Here is an 18712-nt window from a genome sequence, read left to right as displayed (position 1 = left end):
CTTGACTCATTCATGTTCAGCTTCTGCTATTTTTGCCCTATCTGAACACTATCTCTAGTATTATTTCTGTAATAGTGTTGAAAACTGACTGATTCTCCATACTCCAATAAGTGTATTCTAAGACAAAATTTTACATCACTCTATCAATAAAAATCCAGTGTCACCTGCCATCAATAGAAGGTGGAAGTGAAAATGAATATGACCTAAAACCATTTTTATTGAATACTAGTTAGATATTATTGTCTGCTAAGCCTCTGCTATCTGCTCTCTCTTTGTTAAAAATGGAGGTTAAAAAGTATTAGACAGTGTTGAAGGCACAACATCACTTAATCAAAGTTTAATCCTTGTTATACTCAGAAAGATTGAAAGAAAATTTAAAAAGGAAAAATTTTCTCACCCCATGATAGGACATGATTTAATCCCTCATCAATGCACCCCCTAATCATCTAATGTGCCCCCTACAATCATCTTTCAATTCATCGGAACATTCATTTCACACTTGGAGTAAAGCTGTATGATTTCCCTGAATCTTTACTCAGGTATGGTTGAGCTACTGACAACACAGAATTTACAGCTTGTCAGCTGCAGGTTTGAGTCCTGCTTTACCACTTCCTCGCTGTGTGATTTTTGGAAAAGTCACTAAACCTCTCTGAGCTTCTCTTTCCTGGTCTGCAAAACGGGAATAATCATAGTCCCTACCTCCTGAAGACTTTCAAAAAATGCTTGGCCTGAAGTCATGCTCAATCAATTATGGCTGTCATTATTATTGATTATCATCAAATCTATATGGTAGGTATTTTGATATCCATTCTACACATAAAGAAAGTAAAATCCAGTTCAGTAATCTCTCAAGCTCACGTAGCCTTGCTTTTCCCACTCTACTAAACAACTGCTGCAAGGAGCAGCAAGAGTTGTCATCTCTATTTTAAGTCAGAGGTATTTATTCTTGTCCTGTTTTATTTTTCCTAGCTCTGAAGGCTTGCTTAGTTGCCTCACACTGAAACAATGAGATACAGAGAACAATGATGCATACACATAAGCTATCAGCTGGGGCAGATACAGGCCCAGTCGTGATGTCCCTGACACGTCTTTGGCCCCCAGAGCATGTCAGCTTGCCCTGGGATATGCCATTTTGTGTAGGAAAGCAGATGAGGACAGAGGTCTTGTCTAGCACCACTTGGAGAAGCAACATGAAGTGCAGAGCCCTGCCACTGGACATTATGACAGGGGTGGGGATGGACAGTGCCATTACTGTACCTTTCTATTTTTAATGTTCCATTTCTACACCTCTTGCCTGATTTTAATTAAGCTCCACTTCAAATCACTGCCTAGAGAGAAGACATTAAAATTATAGAAAAGCACAAGTCTGGGAGAGTGCATACTATACATGCTGCTTGCTTTCCCATCCCAAGGCTTCTCCCGGGTCTTAAAACATCAAGTCCTGCTCTGGAGTGGATAGTGTGTGGGCAGTAAAAATAATGCATCCCAGAATGGACTTTTTTCCCCCACCACCTTCCCAGAGACTGGGGGCTCTAGATATCAAAGTAATAAAGAGGCCCTTTTGTCATATAACTCAAGGTGAGGGAAGGTGAGAGATTGAACACTCTTTCAGTATAAAAATTACAAGTTATATTTCGGCATCACTCATGAGGTCTGATAGTGTTGTACCTTTCCATCCTCATGCTAGAATCAGCTTACCAAGCTCCAGGTTCCCCACCAGACACCTTGAGGCTCTCTCCTACTCCCAAACTGAAGCAAAACAAAATGTGTAAAGAATGAATGGAGGCCGGGCGCGGTGGCTCACGCCTGTAATCCCAGCACTTTGGGAGGCCGAGGCGGGTGGATCACGAGGTCAAGAGATTGAGACCATCTTGGCTAACACGTTGAAACCCCATCTCTACTAAAAATACAAAAAATTAGCCAGGCGTGGTGGCAGGCACCTGTAGTCCCAGCTATTCGGGAGGCTGAGGCAGGAGAATGGCGTGAACCCGGGAGGCGGAGCTTGCAGTGAGCTGAGATTGTGCCACTGCACTCCAGCCTGGACGACAGAGTGAGACTCCATCTCAAAAAAAAAAAAAGAATGAATGGAAACTCATGCTGGAGGTCGGAAATAAAAAGCCATGGGGCCTTAGGGATAAAGAAGCTAAATGGTCTAACATTTTGTTGATGCTTACCAGAGCATTGTCCCAAACATGAGATCTTCAAACCTACCAGAGAATGACACAGCCACATATACATCCCTAAAAGGAACTTGGAATTTCTACTTCAAGATTCAGTACATGTATTCTGAATTTTTATTGACTCCCTCCTATGCTCTGCCTTGCCAGTGACACAAAGCTGACCTTGCCCTGTAAGAACCAATCATCATCGTCGATGAAAAGGTGTATGTATTCAGGCAGGAGCTGGGGCAGGATAGCATGGCAGTAACTCAAAAACATAACTGATGCTAACAAAAATCATAATATAATGATCCCTAGCCAGTCAAGTAAGAAACAGTCCATATAGGAATAAAGTATCTGGTGGTCAGAAATCAAGAATTTGGGATAAGGTAAAGTAAAACTTACCAGACTCACAAAATTGGGTGGAAGAGGTGAAGAGAGAGGATGCTTCAGGCAGAACAATGTGGGCTAAGGCATGGAGGGAAAAGTATACGTGACCCTCCAATAGCCTGTAGCACAGGTGTCAGCATAATAATTGTTAATACTTATGACGCACTTAACCATCAGCCAGGCAAGGGCTTTATACAGATCATCCAATTTAACCTGAACAACACCTTGATGTGGAAATACAGTGTAACTTGCCCAATTTTTCAGTTGAGGAAACAGGCTTGGCCTTGCTGAAGGTCAAGCATGTGATCCTCTAAGAACTGGGGCTAGGTTTATGTGATTCCAGAGCTCACTCTCTTTAGGGAAAGTGATGAGGCAGGAGTGACCACAGAATATTCCTCTACCTCTTCCTAGGTACCTTTAGTGGCGGCACATTGTCAGTGCCTGGTAAGCCTCCTCAAGTAAGGAGTCAAATTCTTTCTTCTGAAATAACTACCTACGTTACTTCAGCTCTCAAGTGAACAAGGACAGTGGTGACTGGGTAACTGTGCCTCACCAAGAGAAAAGAAGACTGGGGTCTTAGCAAATACTCAGCAGCCTGACAGAGGGTACATATGGGTTGGAGGAGAAGCCCAAAGAACAGAGTGAGTGTTGTAAGTTGTACTCTGGTTTCACAGGAGGTAGAGAGCAGCTCCCGCCCAGAGCTAACAGTGAAGAGGAGAGCTCAGCAGGGGGAATGAGAGCAGGTGCAGGAAGAGGTGAGAACTCTTTCCATTTTATGTGAGAGGCTGTCTCACTGGAGGCAGTGTCTGGAAGAAGAACTGGATGGGCAGGAAGTGAAATTCCCATTGCTGAGTATCCCTCCCCAGCATCGCAGCAGCCAGGTAGAATTTCCATGACCTCCCAGGCCAAGAAAAGCATGAGCTGCACATGCTGAGTGGCCCAGGGAGAGAAAAGATGGCTAAGATATATGCAAGAATACATGAAATATATGAAAACTTGCCTTGCTTATTGGGATAAATCATAACATTTCTGCCAGGGTACAGAGTCCCAAAGGGTGGCATCTTCCACTGTCATTCATGGGGTGAGTTTTGAGCTGTTTTCTTGCAGAGACGATAGGTGGAGTTGACTCATCTGTGTTCACTTTGGTCCACCACCTGTAGGCCAGGTGGCTACCCTCAGTGAGAATCCTTTGCCTCATTCATCCTAAAGCAACCCACCTTGTCTCACCCACCGCTGAAACTCCCAACTCCCAAGCCCCATTTCCTTGCTTCCCATTGTTTCATTTGCCTCTTGTTTATGAGCTCCCCTCATGACTTTGATACGGCACCAACTTGGCTCCAATCCACATTCCCTCCCTTCCTAGTGATACAGGCAAGTATCCAGCAGGGTCCAGCTGGGCCCTCAGAACCTCCTCTCTCAGGTTTTACTGGTTATTCACATTCTTCATCCCCCTGCCACCATCTGTCAACTATAATGACTTTGGTGACCAGTGGCTACTGGGCAGTCTACAACAGTGGAGCAAAGTGAAGCTGATGGATCCCCTGAGAATTGAAACCTGCACCTGTGACTTCGTTTCCCTTAGTACCACCAGCGGTGGGAACACACCCATGACGCCTTGAGATCTTTGCAAAGGGAGACTCTGTGACCTCATTAGGTGATTCTTAAACACATGAGAGTTTCAGTAAGAAGCACTATTCTACCTGATCTTGAAACTCAACCAGGCTACAGGTCTGAAATTGTTTCCATTGGAAAAGCAAATGCAAAACACAGTGATAGTAGCCGAGAGTTCTGAAGCCACTAATACTCCTGGACAGTGCATGAAGAAGCCTTGGGGTCTGGCCCAGCAGCTGGCTCCCCCATCAGTCATGGTACCTTCACCACTGTCTGCAACTATGTAAGACAGAAGGGAGTAAACAAAGAAGTGACTTGGAGAGAAAGCAGAGAAGCGATGAGGGCAAGGGAAGGAAGTTTGCCTGGTAAAGAGAACTACAAGGCTGCCCCTTGGCCTCTCTTGTCTTTTAGGATCAGATGCATCTTTCACTCATTTTTCAGCTGGACCCAGACCCTCCTCACTTACAGAGCCTTCATCAACAACTCATGCCATCCAGCTGATGGCTTCATTCTGCTCTGCTCTCTTATGGCGTCATCGTGTGTATTGGTCCCCTCTCTCCTGCTTTGGTGGCTCTGGGGACTGGGCATTTAGCCACATGACAACTCCCAAAGCCAGATTATTAACTTTTCTGCTTCTTTTAGTATCTCCCAAGTACACACTCCATATAATTTATTTGAGATATTTATCCTCAACTTCATAGATGATTATTACAAACTTATTCTCAATAACCAGGAAGGGCCTAGCATAGGACCAGCCACAAATATGAGTATGATGCTTTGGGTGGCCTCAATAAAGTCTCAGTCATAGTAAGAATTATAATCAATAACTTATTATCATAGCAATAATTATCAAGGCAATTACAATAGTTTATAATTATAATCAATAGCACTTATAAACAATAATAAATTATAATCAATAACTCAAAGCAAGACTCCACAACCAATAATTATAATCAATAATTCTTGTAATTATAATCAATAACTCTTAGAATTATAATCAATAACTATTTTTCATCAGGAAACATTCTAAGCCCTTCATTTGAATTCATTCATTTAATCCTTAAAATAAGTTTGTGCGGTTGGTACTTTTAGGGATCTTCATTTTACAGATGGGGAAACTGAGGCACAGAGGATTTAGGTAACTTGCTCGAACTTGTTTAGCACATGGTAGAAGCACTGAGACCCACCAGAGCAGGACCTGAGCCACGTATGGGACACTGGGGCACCCTCTCTAGCAGATTTCCAAGACCCATGACCAAGTGCTGCTGTTTCCATAACCGGGTTGGGCCCCCTCATGAGTGGGACAAACCCAGTAGAGATGCCGGTCACGATCATCCGCCCCTAGACTGTGCCAAACCACAGGTCCCAGGAACCAAGCAAAGGGCTGGGGAGCAGCTGGTTGAGGGAGGGGGTGAGGCCAGGCTGTGGGTGAGAGCAGAAGGTAGAAACAAGGGTGACAGAAGCAGAAGCAAAGGTTGAGGTACGAGGTAAAACTAAATGGGAACACAGGAAAGACCCCAGAAAATGAGTAGATGTGAAACAGGGAGAGGGCTGCAGGCCATGCTGCAACAAGGTGAGGGCCTTTGGGTGCCTCATCTGCTGGGCAGGAGTGGTAGGGCTAATGCAGCATGGGCAATGGGTATACTTGTCTGAGAACTGGGCAAGGAGCCATTGCCACGATACAGAGCACTGGGTCAATGATTAACACAGCATCCCAGAGTCATAGATACCAGGAGGCAGAGGAAACAGAAATCAGATCATGGGATTAATATAGCTCAAGTTCAAAGTATTAACTCTGAGCCAGGCACTTTGCTAAGTACTCCACACAGATTACCTTATTTAACCTTCACACGTAGTACCTAAGAATGTCGGCTCCAAAGCCAGGTTGAGTTTGAATCCTGACTCCTCCATGTCTTAGCTGTGTGATCCTGAGCAAGTTATTTAAACTCTGTGTTTCTCAGCTTCCTCATCTGTGAAGTGGCATCATGTTAGTAGTTATGTCATACAGTTGTGATGAAGATTAAATAATATAATAGAGGTGATATTTAAAGTAGTGTCCTGCAGGTTAGGGCTTCACTGCCCTGTGTCCTCTGCTCGGGGAGGCCTAGGTGATTCTGCCACAGCCCCCATTGCTCTGTGACCTGCTGGCATTGAAAGATTTATAACTAAGACTTGAGGACACCCCTGAAGCCAAGAAATGGAACTCTTAACATTCAGGGATGTGGCCATAGAATTCTCTGCAGAAGAGTGGAAATGCCTGGACCCTGCCCAGCAGAATTTAAATAGTGATGTGATGTTGGAGAACTACAGAAACCTGGTCTCCCTGGATCTGGTCACCTGTCTGGAGCAAAGAAAAGAGCCCTACAATCTGAAGATAGACGAGACAGTAGCCAAACCCCCAATTTAAAGAACGAGTGTCCAAACTTTTGGCTTCCCTGGGCCACAATGGAAGAAGAAACATTGTCTTGGGCCACATATAAAATACACTAAAACTAATGATAGCTGATGAGCTAAAAAGAAAAAGGGTTTGTGTATAGTTTTCATGATATTCATCACCACAGATAAGCAAAAAAGTCCTCTCATTCAAAGGGTTGGTTGGACACCGCTGGTTAAAAGTATCTACTCACCTTCTAGATTTTTTAAATGCCCTTCGTCATTAATGAGCTTAGAACACTGCTAAGCAAATATTAAGCCATCTATTATCTTATTTTTTAATAACTATTACCTTATAATTTTGTCTTATACTTAGTAGGGAGCCTGCTGGGACTGTGTCATTGAGATATATCTATATATATATATAAATGTGTAAAGTGATACACATACACATACCTATATAAATCACATATGTGTATAGTCAGTTCTTAATGTCGACAAGTTCTTAGAAGCTGTAACTGTGAGTGAAGCAACATATTGCTTAAGAAAATGAATTTTACCATAGTTTAATTGATACAAACAAAAGGTATTTGAATGGCATATAGCAACATTGTTTCATTTTTTAAAAGCTGCAGTTTTCAAGAACCTATTTTGAACATTAAGTGAGGACTTACTGTTTGACTGTCTTTGTGTGACACGGATTTTTCAGATAAATAAAAATTGTATAACAAAAAATAAAAAAAATAAAAAAATAAAGTAGTACCCTGCAGAGAATAAAACCTCATTACATTTAATGATATTTACTATTACTATGATCAGCCTCTTTTAGATACCAAGACGCTGAAGCACAGACTGAAGCTGAATTACGGCTGAGAAGCAAACCCAGTCAGTCCTTCCAGAAAAGCAGAATGCGTCATCATCGTCGTTCCCTGCTTCACGTCAATTCAGAGGAATGAGGGAAAGAGAGGAGACCCAGGTGAGAGGACAAAAATCCCCAGAACAAAGTGGTCAGGAAAGCAGAGTAGAAGAAGGGGGCCTGGGGCGATTTCTGAGTGGATCTCATGGCTGCAGGTGCAGGTTGCAGGATGTGGGTGGCTGGTGAGCTGAGCACAGCAGGAGGCCCTGGAGACAGAACCCCCGTGTGGTACCAGCATCCAAGCTTTGGGCCCTCCAGTTGAGGTGGCTATTTCAGTTGGGCCATGAGAAACATTTCTAAAAGCCCCAGGGCCTTGCTGCAGTTATCACTCTGGTCAGAGCCACACAAGTACTTGCAGACCTGGGCAGTGGCATCAGCAGGTCACTGAGCCTGGACTGGGATGGCGAGGGCCACAGAGGAGGGTAAGCAATGGTAACAGCTAAGACATACTGAGTGATCACCACCTGTGAAAAACTGTTCTACACGCTTCATACTTCCACTTGATCTTCACTGTGACCCTAAGAAATTGATTCCATTATTATCCCCAATTGGTAGAGTAGGACATGAAGGCACAGAGAAGTCAAGTAACATTTGCAAAGTCACACAGCAGGTAAGTCACAGAGCCAGGAGCGCAATCCAGGCTGTCTGGCTCCAAAGTCCATACTCCTAACCTCCAGTATCAGTAATACCCAGCCTGGTTAGTCTCAGAAATATCTAGACAATTTATTAGGCCTAAAACCTCCTATTTGTCACTGGATCCTTGACCTGAACAGTAAAGTATGTTTAGTGCAGTCAATTAAAAGCTAGAAATGGAGAAAATATTAGACAATCCCAAACTGAGAGGTATTCTATTTTAAAAAAAAAAACCTGATCAGTCCTCTTTGAAAGTATCAAGATCATGAAAAGACACGGAAAGACTGAGGAACTATCTTGGATGGGAGGAAGCTACAGAGACATGATAACTAAATGTAATGCAGGACCCTGGATTGGATCCTAGAACACAGAGAGAACATTATCAGAAAAACATGAAATCCAAGTAAATTCTAGCAATTGTTGCAAAGTTAATTCCTTAGTTTCAATCAATGCTCTATGGTTATGTAATACGAGTGAGGAGAATTTGGGAACTGTATGTATTATTTTTCCAATTCTTCTATAAGTCTAAAATCGTCTGAAATTTTTAAAAATTTTTAAAAGACAAAAAATACAAATGACAAAAGGATCAAAGCCACTGCCATTCTCAGGTTATAAACCAACATGTTTATCTTTATAATTGTAACCAAATTATCCTGTTTCCACTTGTGTATGTGAATAGTCATCTTGATTTAACATTAAATCTGCTTTCAATTGTGAATAATGATTTTTTTTAAAGCTGGCAATGGTTACATTTAGACACCTGGATCTGCTTCAGAAAGAAAGAAGCAACAACAGAAACAAGATTACTTCCACGTGCTTCAAGATATGAATCTATCATCTCTCCCTCTCTTTGACTCATATCCTCAATGTCACATTCGACAAATTTCCTCAACCCCTGCACACTGATGGCGGCTACTAGGAAGAGCCTGGATCACTTGGAGGTTGAAGGTCACTTTGTAGCCAGGAGTGAGCTTCCAGAAATGCAGCTGGTACTAAAACTACTGAGGAATGGGCAGGTCAAGTGTCTGCATGAAGATTGGAATAACTGACAAGCAGAATGATAAAGCAGAAATAGGTGTATGTCCCCCCTTCCATTGTGCAGGGCACTGATGTAACACTCTATCCTCATTAACTCATTTAACATTGACTACACCCTTAGGAGGAAGGAACCGTTAATATTATTCCCATCTCACAGATCAGGAAACTGAATGTCAGAGGGGTTAAGCAACTTCCCAAGGTTGCACAGCAAGTCAGCAGTAAAGTTGGGATATAGAATGGAAACCATGTGTCTCAGGAGACTGTAGCCATCTTTTTCCTTTTCAACTTTCTTGTTTCGACCCATATTGGACTGGCTATCTCTGTCAAATCATCCCTGGTTTGTTCTCAACTCGGAGAGTGGGCTGCAGGTCAGCCAGATGAATGCCACAGAGCACGCACTGTGTAACAGACGCTCTACACCCGCCATTCCATCTGTTCGTTACCAAAGGGGGATGATGATCAACTCTATTTTCGTGAGATAACTGAGGCTCAGAAAGGCTAAGGAACTTGTCCGGCACCAGAGAGCTAAGTGGCTGTGTCAGAACTTAAGCCCACACATGCCTGATGGCCAAGGTCTGTGCTCTCTTCGTTCATTCTCTTTCCAGGGAAGACTCGCAAGATGAAAAAAAAATCATCGAGTAGGTACCAAGAAAGGAACCCCTCAACAATCCCTAAAAAGTAAGCTGCAAAGATAGGCCTGAATAGGCATATTCATGCTGATTATTCAGTTGATTTTGCCTGTTGTATTTGTCAAATCCAGATAATTCAGACCCTAAAGAAAAAGAATCGTTTTTGTTCTGTTTTCTCCTTTTACATACTGACATGTTCTAACTTATCTAGAAAATTGCAAGCTTTCTTTTTCTTTATCCCAGTGTGGGCTTTTCTTTAAGAAACACAGATTCACAATCTATTTCACTAACTGGCCATTGTTAAATAAAAATACTTGCACATGGTAAATGGAAGCAGCATTGTGCAGGAACTTGGAGGTTCCTTTAGTAGTTTCAGCCAGAAGAATAAAGCCATACAGAGCCACACAACCTCCCAGAAATCCAAGCCTAGTTGATTGATTCTACACTTGGAAACATAATCAGCACCACCTCTGCCTCCCATCCCAAAAGCCCTTCCACAGTTACTAACTCCAAATTCTGAAAGGGAAAAGCAATATGCAAATTTAGAAATAGGCAGAACCCCCAGATCCTAAAGCCCAGGCTCAAATTGCAGTGGCATGATGCTTTGCAAAACGTTACTTTAGGGACTGATTATTCTGAAACGTTGTTTGGGTGATGATACACAAGACACCAGGGCCCTCCCTCCTGGGAAGACAGCAATATTAGCTTGTGGCTGCAGAGTAGACATCGTTCACTGAAAACAGAAGAAATGCCAGATAGATAGATAAATAGATAGATAGATGGATAGATAGATAGATAGATGGATAGATAGATAGATAGATAGATAGATAGATAGATAGATAGATAGATAGACAGATAGACAGACAAGATAGATAGATAGATAGATAGATAGATAGATAGATAGATAGATAGATAGATAGATAGATAGATAGATAGATAGATAGATAGATAGATAGATGGATGCTAGCTGGTCTGAAGCAACTTAAAACTGTCACGAACCTGCGCTGATTTGTTAAAATCTTTATCTCTGAAAGCGCTCACCCTTATTCACATCAGCAATTTGTGTCTTTAGGAATAACTAAAAATCCACTGCCCTTTTTCATGAAAACTAAGCACCACATAGTATAAGATTAAGAACCTTTCCAATGCATTGGAGACAAGAAGGACAAGGTGAAAAAATAAGTCTGCCTGTAACTGAAGCTCTCAATTGGATTGATAAGTCTTGTGCCTCGAACTTACTGCTCACAAAAGCAACAAGAGTGTGACAAGCAAGAGTGTCTCCAGACTAATGTTTAACCTGTGGTTCTCTTCAGTTAAGCCTATGAAAAGTTGTCTATAAGGATGCAGTCAAAGTTGGCAATACCTGGCCAGCTTGGAAAGGATGCATAGCCAACGTGGCTAAATGTAGCTCACAGAATGGGAAGGAGAAGATGGAGGGGTAAGTCTGAAGTCCCATTGTCTGTGAATTAAATCCACTAAAATTTATGACACATAGCCAGGCATGGTGGCTCATGCCTATAATCCCAGCACTTTGAGAGGCCAAGGCAGATGGATCACCTGAGGTCAGGAGTTCGAAACCAGCCTGGCCAACATGGAGAAACCCCGTCTCTACTAAAAATACAAAATTAGCCGGGCATGGTGGCACATGACTGTAATCCCAGCTACTCAGGAGGCTGAGGCAGGAGAATCACTTGAAGCTGGGAGGTGGAGGTTGCAGTGAGACGAGATCATGCCATTGCACTCCAGCCTGGGCAATAAGAGCAAAACTCCATCTCAAAAAAAAAAAAAAAAAAAAATATTGCGACACAGAGGGCAGTGCCTGGCACATAGGAAGTCTATGTAAATGATAGCCTTTGTTGTTGCTGCTGCTGCTGTTATTACTAATAAAATTTTTAGACTGCCCCGATTCACAAAACTATTCCAAATCCTTTGCCACGTTTAGGCAATGCAATTTCAATAGGCAATACAGATTTTTTTTTTAAGCCAGACATGAAATCCTGGGTAAGCAAACTCCCACCCACAAAGAGCATGGCACCCCTGCCTTGGACATACTCCTTGGGAGAGACCACCTAGCAATTTGGGAGCTTAGAAGCCTTTGCTTTAGGCTTGAGAACATGCCAAGGACTCTCCATGAGAATCAGTCTAGGGAGAGAGGAAGACAGACATTTGATCACCTTTCCCAATGAAAAGCATATGTCCGGGGCACACAGGCTTCCTCCACTCATGTATGGATGGAAACAATGTTAAGCACATTCTGTCCCAAGAACTTACTTATGCTTATCCTTAAGGCTTAACTTTTTAATTTAAATCCCAGGATCCTGCCATAAACCAGCCAACTGAAAGGTTGCTCTGAAAACAACTTCTGGGCAATCCATTACTCACATGGCAAATCCCAAAACAAATGTTATCCAGACATCCCCAGAGTTGGTTAGAAGCTATGGCCTTTTTGAATTCTCCTTTCCATGATTATCACTAACAATATCTAATGAATTCCATTTAACCACCAACTGCAAAGACTTTACTTGCACGCTGATACTGGGTCAGGTTCATTATGTTAAGCAGACACCTGATTGTTCCAGGCAATCTATAAAACGTCGTACCTATTATAATTCCCATATTTTCACAATCCATCTGATTTTATCATTTGATCCCTCAGCCTGCTTTTGAAAAACCCAAGAGCTCACTGGTTTGATAAGACAACCAACATTAGGCAAGTTCTCAAACTGTAAATGCACAGCATGCAATGCCTATACCCTCGGCTCCGCAGTCCTACGAAATGAAACACCTCCTTGACATAAGAACCCTGATGCCCTGGGTGGTTTGACTCCACCTAAGGATTCCACGGAAAAGGCCTTGGCTTTTGCTTTGCTTTTGAAAAATAAGCCAGGTTGTAGCCCTGGTCATTGTGAGCACTAACCTTCTCCGAATGTGGTCCTTGGGCCTCTTCATGGATGCATATATGAGAGTTATTCTAGGTGATCTCTTGTTAAAGAGTTTTATTTTAAATCCCAGCTAATCTGTGCTGCTCCCTAGATTGGTCTGATCTCTTGATACATCTTAGTTCAGGTCTACAGCGAGCTGCAAAAAGACAGTGCAAACACTTTTGCTGTTTGTCTCCCTCTTTCCCTTTCTTCCAATCAATTCTGTCCCATCAGGAACCCCTCATCTCTTCTGCATAAAGAGGTATAGAAATAAAAACAAAATAAATAAATAAATAAATAAATAAATAAATAAATAAATAAATAAATAAAAGGGCTGCCTGAGTTGCTGGCTCTCCCTATAGTGACAGCGCTAAGGCAATTTAAAGAGGCGAGCATGTGGGTGAGCACGGGCAGTGCCTCAGTGCTTCGCTGTTTGTTTTGAGTGCCTCTGGGTATTTTTAGAATCTGTAGGGAGAAGTTGAGCTGCACTGGATGGCTTTTTGCTCCTAATGACATCCTGGGCTTAAAGAAACAGGAGTTACAGTGACTGCTAAAGTTTCAGACGATAGAACACAACATCTGACAAAATTACACGTATGTGGGGATGGAGGTAGAAGAAAAGAGAAGGAAAAGAAAACACCTTGACAAACTAAGTTGGAATGAAGTATTACAGAGCTCAGATGTAAGTTACTCAATTATGAGATTTTTTAAAGAATTTGCAGTAGCCACATATATTTTCCTCCTTTCATTCCTTTGTTTCTTTTCTCTTATTTCCATCATTTGGGAATCTCTTTGGGCAGCCACCTTTTCCATGTCATCCCATGGTGTGATCATCATCACACAGTGATCCAGACTGGCCAGTCAGAGCAATCCTTTCCTACAGTGGTCAGCCTAAGAGTGGGTGTGGCTGAAGCCCAGCCAATGAGACTCTTCTCTGGGCCTCTTCCTGTAAGTATCAGAAAACAGGCACTTTCCATTGCTGAAATCATTTGCTCTGAGGATGCTGTAAGCCTTGGGCTGCCAAAACCCATCACTGCCTGAAAGAAAGACAACCCAGAAGAAAACCCAACTGAAAGATGGGGAGAGGAGCAAAGTCTAGATAGTCTTTCAGCCCTCGGTCCACTGTATCCAAAGCCTGCTGAATGCCTCGACATCCCATTTACCTTACCCATAAAGATCCCCCCTTCTTTCTCTTTGAGTTTGAGTCCTACCAAGAACAGCCAAAAAAATCTTCATGTAGAATGATCAATAGCTGTCAATTTTTAAAAACATCAGAGGGACATTAAAGTACAAGTCACAGCCTGTCCACTCATGCCTACCCTGCTGGTTCAGAGGACACCAGCCCCCTCAGCAGGCCCCCAAACTGCTCTTGTCTGCCTCAGAAGACAGGTGGGAAAGTCCAACCTGATCCTACTTTGTACTTCAGGAAAACAAAGGCGGGTATGTATTTTTCGTAAATGTCGTATTGCACCTTTTCATTTATTGTCTTTCCCAGAAACACAAAACTATGATGATTTTCATGTTCTGCAACAGTGAATACTGATCTCTTATCACATAGTCCCCTTCCACTGAGTGAAGTGATAATGAAGAAAATGATGATGAAATTGTAAAAATACAGTACACTGCCCAAAGCCATCAAACAGTAACTATTTCTGTACTTACATGATTGGTTAGATTCCCACAACAACCTTATGAAGCAGGTATGATAACATGCCCATTTTACAGACGAAGAAACTGAGGCTCAGAAAAATGGAATAACTTGTGCAAGATGACACAGCAACTAAGAAATGGAATCAAACTCAGCTCCATGTTCCTACAAGGCCTGTGGTAAACCACTATGCATTGCTCTCTTTTCACTGAATCACCCACCACTTGTTGGACCTTTACTTGCCATATATTTCATACTGTGCTTTCCCTGTGGTTCTTATCAACCTCTCAATATTTTCACAATTACAGAGTTTCTGTTAAACCTATTTTGTTTCTTCCTGATCCTCTTGTGTTTCATTGCCCATCATTCCACAGAGTACTTCTTCAAGGTGGGTCACAGGGGCAACTAGACCAGTGAAATTTTTGTTTAGCTAACTCATAATGGAACATCATGAATCCATTTCATAGGAAGAAGATACATGATATTTCCAAAAGGACAAATCATAAGTTTTAACATTCCTCCTAAGGCCGGGTGTGGCAGCTCATGCCTGTAATCCCAGCATTTTGGGAGGTCAAGGTGGGTGGATCACTTGAGCTCAGGAGTTCAAGCCCAGCCTGGCGCACATGGTGAAACCTGGTCTCTACTAAAAATACAAAAATTAGCTGGGCGTGGTGGCAGGCACCTGTAGTCCCAGCTACTCGGGAGGCTGAGGCAGGAGAATCACTTGAACCCAGGAGGCAGAGGTTGCAGTGAGCTGAGATTGCACCACTGCACTCCAGCTTGGGCAAAAGAGCGAGACTCAGTCTCAAAAAAAAAAAAAAAAAAAAAAAAATTCCTCCTAATGGGTAGGTGAATGATCTAGATCACGCTTTAGACCTTTAAGGTATTATTGTTTCTAGCTCTCTAGGGGTAAAAAAAGTTTAAATGCTTCTTTTGAACCTGAATCTGGTAACTTATCCTGCTTTTCCCACCTCCACACTACAAAAGTTAAAAGCCTACCACAATCTAAGAAAATTATCAGACATAAAGAAAAAATATATATGCAAAGATGTTCACAACAGTGTTATGACGGAGGAATGTTAGGCATGTCCGGGAGTGAGGGATCAGTTAAGTCAATTGTACAGTGTAGCTGTGATTGAAAAACACTCAAACTGATAGGGTATTAAAAGTTATGTCAAAAAAGAATATAGTGGAAAAACTCTGGCATAATCCTAAAAGAAAAAAGCATGCCTGAAAACACCATGTTAGTTTGACACAAATAAGGACATAAACGAAAATGACAACAGTAATGGGACCTGGGTGAATTAATTTTGTTATGTGTGTTGCCTTTTTTCTGCCTTTTTTGATCAAAAATATTTTTTGTTGTTGTTATTTTATAACGGTTATTATGAAAGAAATAAGCCTAAGAAAATTCTATATGGTGTAAGGAGATAAAGATGTTATGGGATTATCAGAGAAAAGGAAAGTACAAGCAGAATGTGCCGGTGGGAAGCCCAACTCGAACTGACTGCTTCTGCTGGGTCCGCTCCTCTGCTTGGGTCTGGATCCTGGTTCTCCTCCTCACTAGCTATGTAACTAGGGCAAGTTACCCAGCTTCTCTGTGTTTGAGTTTTCCTGTCTATAAAACAGGGATGGTAAGAACAACCCAACTCATGGGGTTGTTCTGAAGATCACACAAGCTAACATATGTGAAGCATTTAAAACTATGCCTGGCATAGAACAGGTTCTATATAAGTTGTTGCTATCATTATGGAATAAACCACCCAAGAGCAAATACCCTGTCTTTCTCATCTCCATAGTCCCAGCACCTATCCAAGTGTCTGGCTTACAGGAGATGCTTGATCAATGTCATCTGGGTGGATTCTGGAGGGCAGTGCCGATATTTTGAGGAACAGCCACCACGATACTATCTCACTCAGTACCTCTATGGTGTGACATCTCCCTCTAGATCCCTTCCATGGGGTTTCTTCATGCTGAAGGGATGGCAATTGTTCTACTCGCCTGTTTGGAGTACTGACAGTTAACAAGATAAAAAGGACAGAAACGGTACTGCCACAACACAGCCAAGTTTAGCAATGGCCTGCCATTGCCTCCTCTGTTCCGGTCAGGACTTTTTTGGTTGCTTGAAAGAGAAATACATTTGCCCTAGTGCAAATAAAAGAGGAGAGTATCACGTTGCTAAGCATAGATACCTCATGGAATCCAAGAACAAGAAACAAAATAGTAATAGAAGCTGTCTTGCCACATGTAACTTAAACCGGTGAGTGGGTGATTCATCAACGAAGTCAGTGAGATCTGGGAATGACTTTTTTAATGACACCATAATTCTATAAATATTTTAACTGAAAATACAGATCCCATGTGGAATATGGACGATGACTATTCTCATCCACGCAGGTTGCTCCTGGATTGTCTGAGTTCTGATTTCATCAGTTAATCCCATGAATCTTTAAAAAAGTAATGTACAAATAATGAATGTGACCCTCCTCCTTCTTGAATAAGGAAGACCCACTCAGAGGCCATCTGCAAAGCAGATGGCCATAATTCAAAATGACAAGTACGTGTTAGATTTAAGAATCCTAAATGAATGTCAGACAGTTTCAGCTTTAGGCTCAGTGGATTAGAAGATATTGATTCATCACTGAAGATTATTTGCTCGTTGAAGTTACCCATGCAATTGCCCTGTGGCATATCCACCAGTATCCCAATTTCCAAAAGTTCAGAAGATTCACTGGCTTTGGGGGAAAGGAGTATCATCACAGAAGTTTGGCCACTTATACGCTTGTTCTATTGGACAATTACACAAAGACTTCGAACCATAGAATTTGGAGAATTTAGAAGGATTTTAGAAACCAAAAAATCAACCACTCTAAAGCCTAGAGAAGTGACAGTAAGTAAGATGCCATGGGAAGCCCATGGTCTCAGAGTCTCAGTGCAGGATGGGTTCCCTCCACAATTGTGTACCCAAAAAGTAACCATCTGCCTAAATATGGTACCACTTATAGAAAGGCAGTTCGTTAAATTTCCCAGATATATGTGGTTTATACAAAGATAAACTAAAGAAGTGATAAAAAATGTATTCACATGCTGACAACATCATACTATATCTGGAGAATAAAATTTCTAGAGGCCTCAGAGTGACCCAGTGAGACAGTGAAATAGAAATATTCAAAAATAAAAGCTTTCCCCTCACTGCATTCTAAATTGTCATTGAGAAAGGCCGGAAAATGTCCAAACTCAAACCATCCCTGCCCTCCCCTCCTTTTTATGAATTAGGGTAATAGATGGCTTTTTCAGTACATTGAAGAGAGGTAACAGCTGTTGATAATCTATGACAAGCACATGTCAGATGGTTTTTCCATTTCATCCTTATCACAACCTGAAAGGGAAATATTATCTCCCTTTTATCAGGTGAGCAAACTGAGGCTCAGAGAGGTTAGGCAATTTCCCCAAGGTCACACAGCTAGTCTGTCTATTTCTAAAGCCTACAAGTTTTGTAGTGTTTTGTCTCCCATTCTCCCTAGGGGCAGAAGAACCTGCAGAGGGGCCTGGGTAGCAGTCAAATGTTCTTTTTCAGAACACCTTAAAGCGACAGGGTTTGGAATCTGTAAGTTATCTCAGAATACCAATTCCACAATGAGCCAGGCTGGCCATCTGCTCTTCTGACTTGATCTTTCCCCAAGATGTGCTACATCCAAGATCTAGAGCTTGGTTTTATTTTTCTCTGATTGCTTGGATTCTCCTTAGCATCTTCTAACCAATCTTATATCATCATATATTATTATAATAGTATTTTTCTCTTGAGCCTGCAGGTTCTCTGGGTGAAACTTTGTGTGGAATTTCTCTCATCAAAGTTGGAAGAATTTAGACAAAGGACACAGGAGCAAGGAGCACAGCAAAACTTTAAAAATAATGACAGTTGGCCAGGCGCGGTGACTCAAGCCTGTAATCCCAGCACTTTGGGAGGCCGAGGCAGGCGGATCACAAGGTCAGGAGATCAAGACCATCCTGGCTAACACAGTGAAAGCCCGTCTCTACTAAAATACAAAAAATTAGCCGGGCGTGGTGGCGGACGCCTGTAGTCCCAGCTACTCGGGAGGCTGAGGCAGGAGAATGGCGCGAACCTGGGAGGCGGAGCTTGCAGTGAGCTGAGATGGCGCCACTGCACTCCAGCCTGGGCGACGGAGGGAGATTCTGTCTCAAAAATAAATAAATAAATAAATTTAAAAAATAAAATTAAAGGCCGGGCGCGGTGGCTCAAGCCTGTAATCCCAGCACTTTGGGAGGCCGAGGCGGGTGGATCACAAGGTCAGGAGATCGAGACTATCCTGGCTAACATCGTGAAACCCCGTCTCTACTAAAAATACAAAAAACTAGCCGGGCGCGGTAGCGGG

General features: G+C 42.3%; 1 protein-coding gene across 2 annotated transcripts in view; it reads right to left on the bottom strand.

Annotated features, from left to right (window-relative positions):
* Positions 1-18712, bottom strand: part of SLC1A2 (solute carrier family 1 member 2) — a 164306-nt gene that overhangs the window by 112887 nt on the left and 32707 nt on the right. Inside the window, exon 2 of one of the 2 annotated variants that reach the window (XM_025355220.1) lies at positions 3550-3703. The exons of the other annotated variant lie outside the window; for it this stretch is intronic. The gene's annotated coding sequence lies outside the window, so the exon portion shown is untranslated. The remainder of the gene's footprint in view (positions 1-3549; positions 3704-18712) is intronic. 2 annotated transcript variants of the gene reach the window in all.

Source organism: Theropithecus gelada, chromosome 14, assembly GCF_003255815.1.
Source record: "Theropithecus gelada isolate Dixy chromosome 14, Tgel_1.0, whole genome shotgun sequence".
NCBI classification, from domain to species: domain Eukaryota; kingdom Metazoa; phylum Chordata; class Mammalia; order Primates; family Cercopithecidae; genus Theropithecus; species Theropithecus gelada.
The sequence above is the reverse complement of the archived record's forward strand: the minus strand, read 5'-3'. Positions and strand labels throughout refer to the sequence as shown.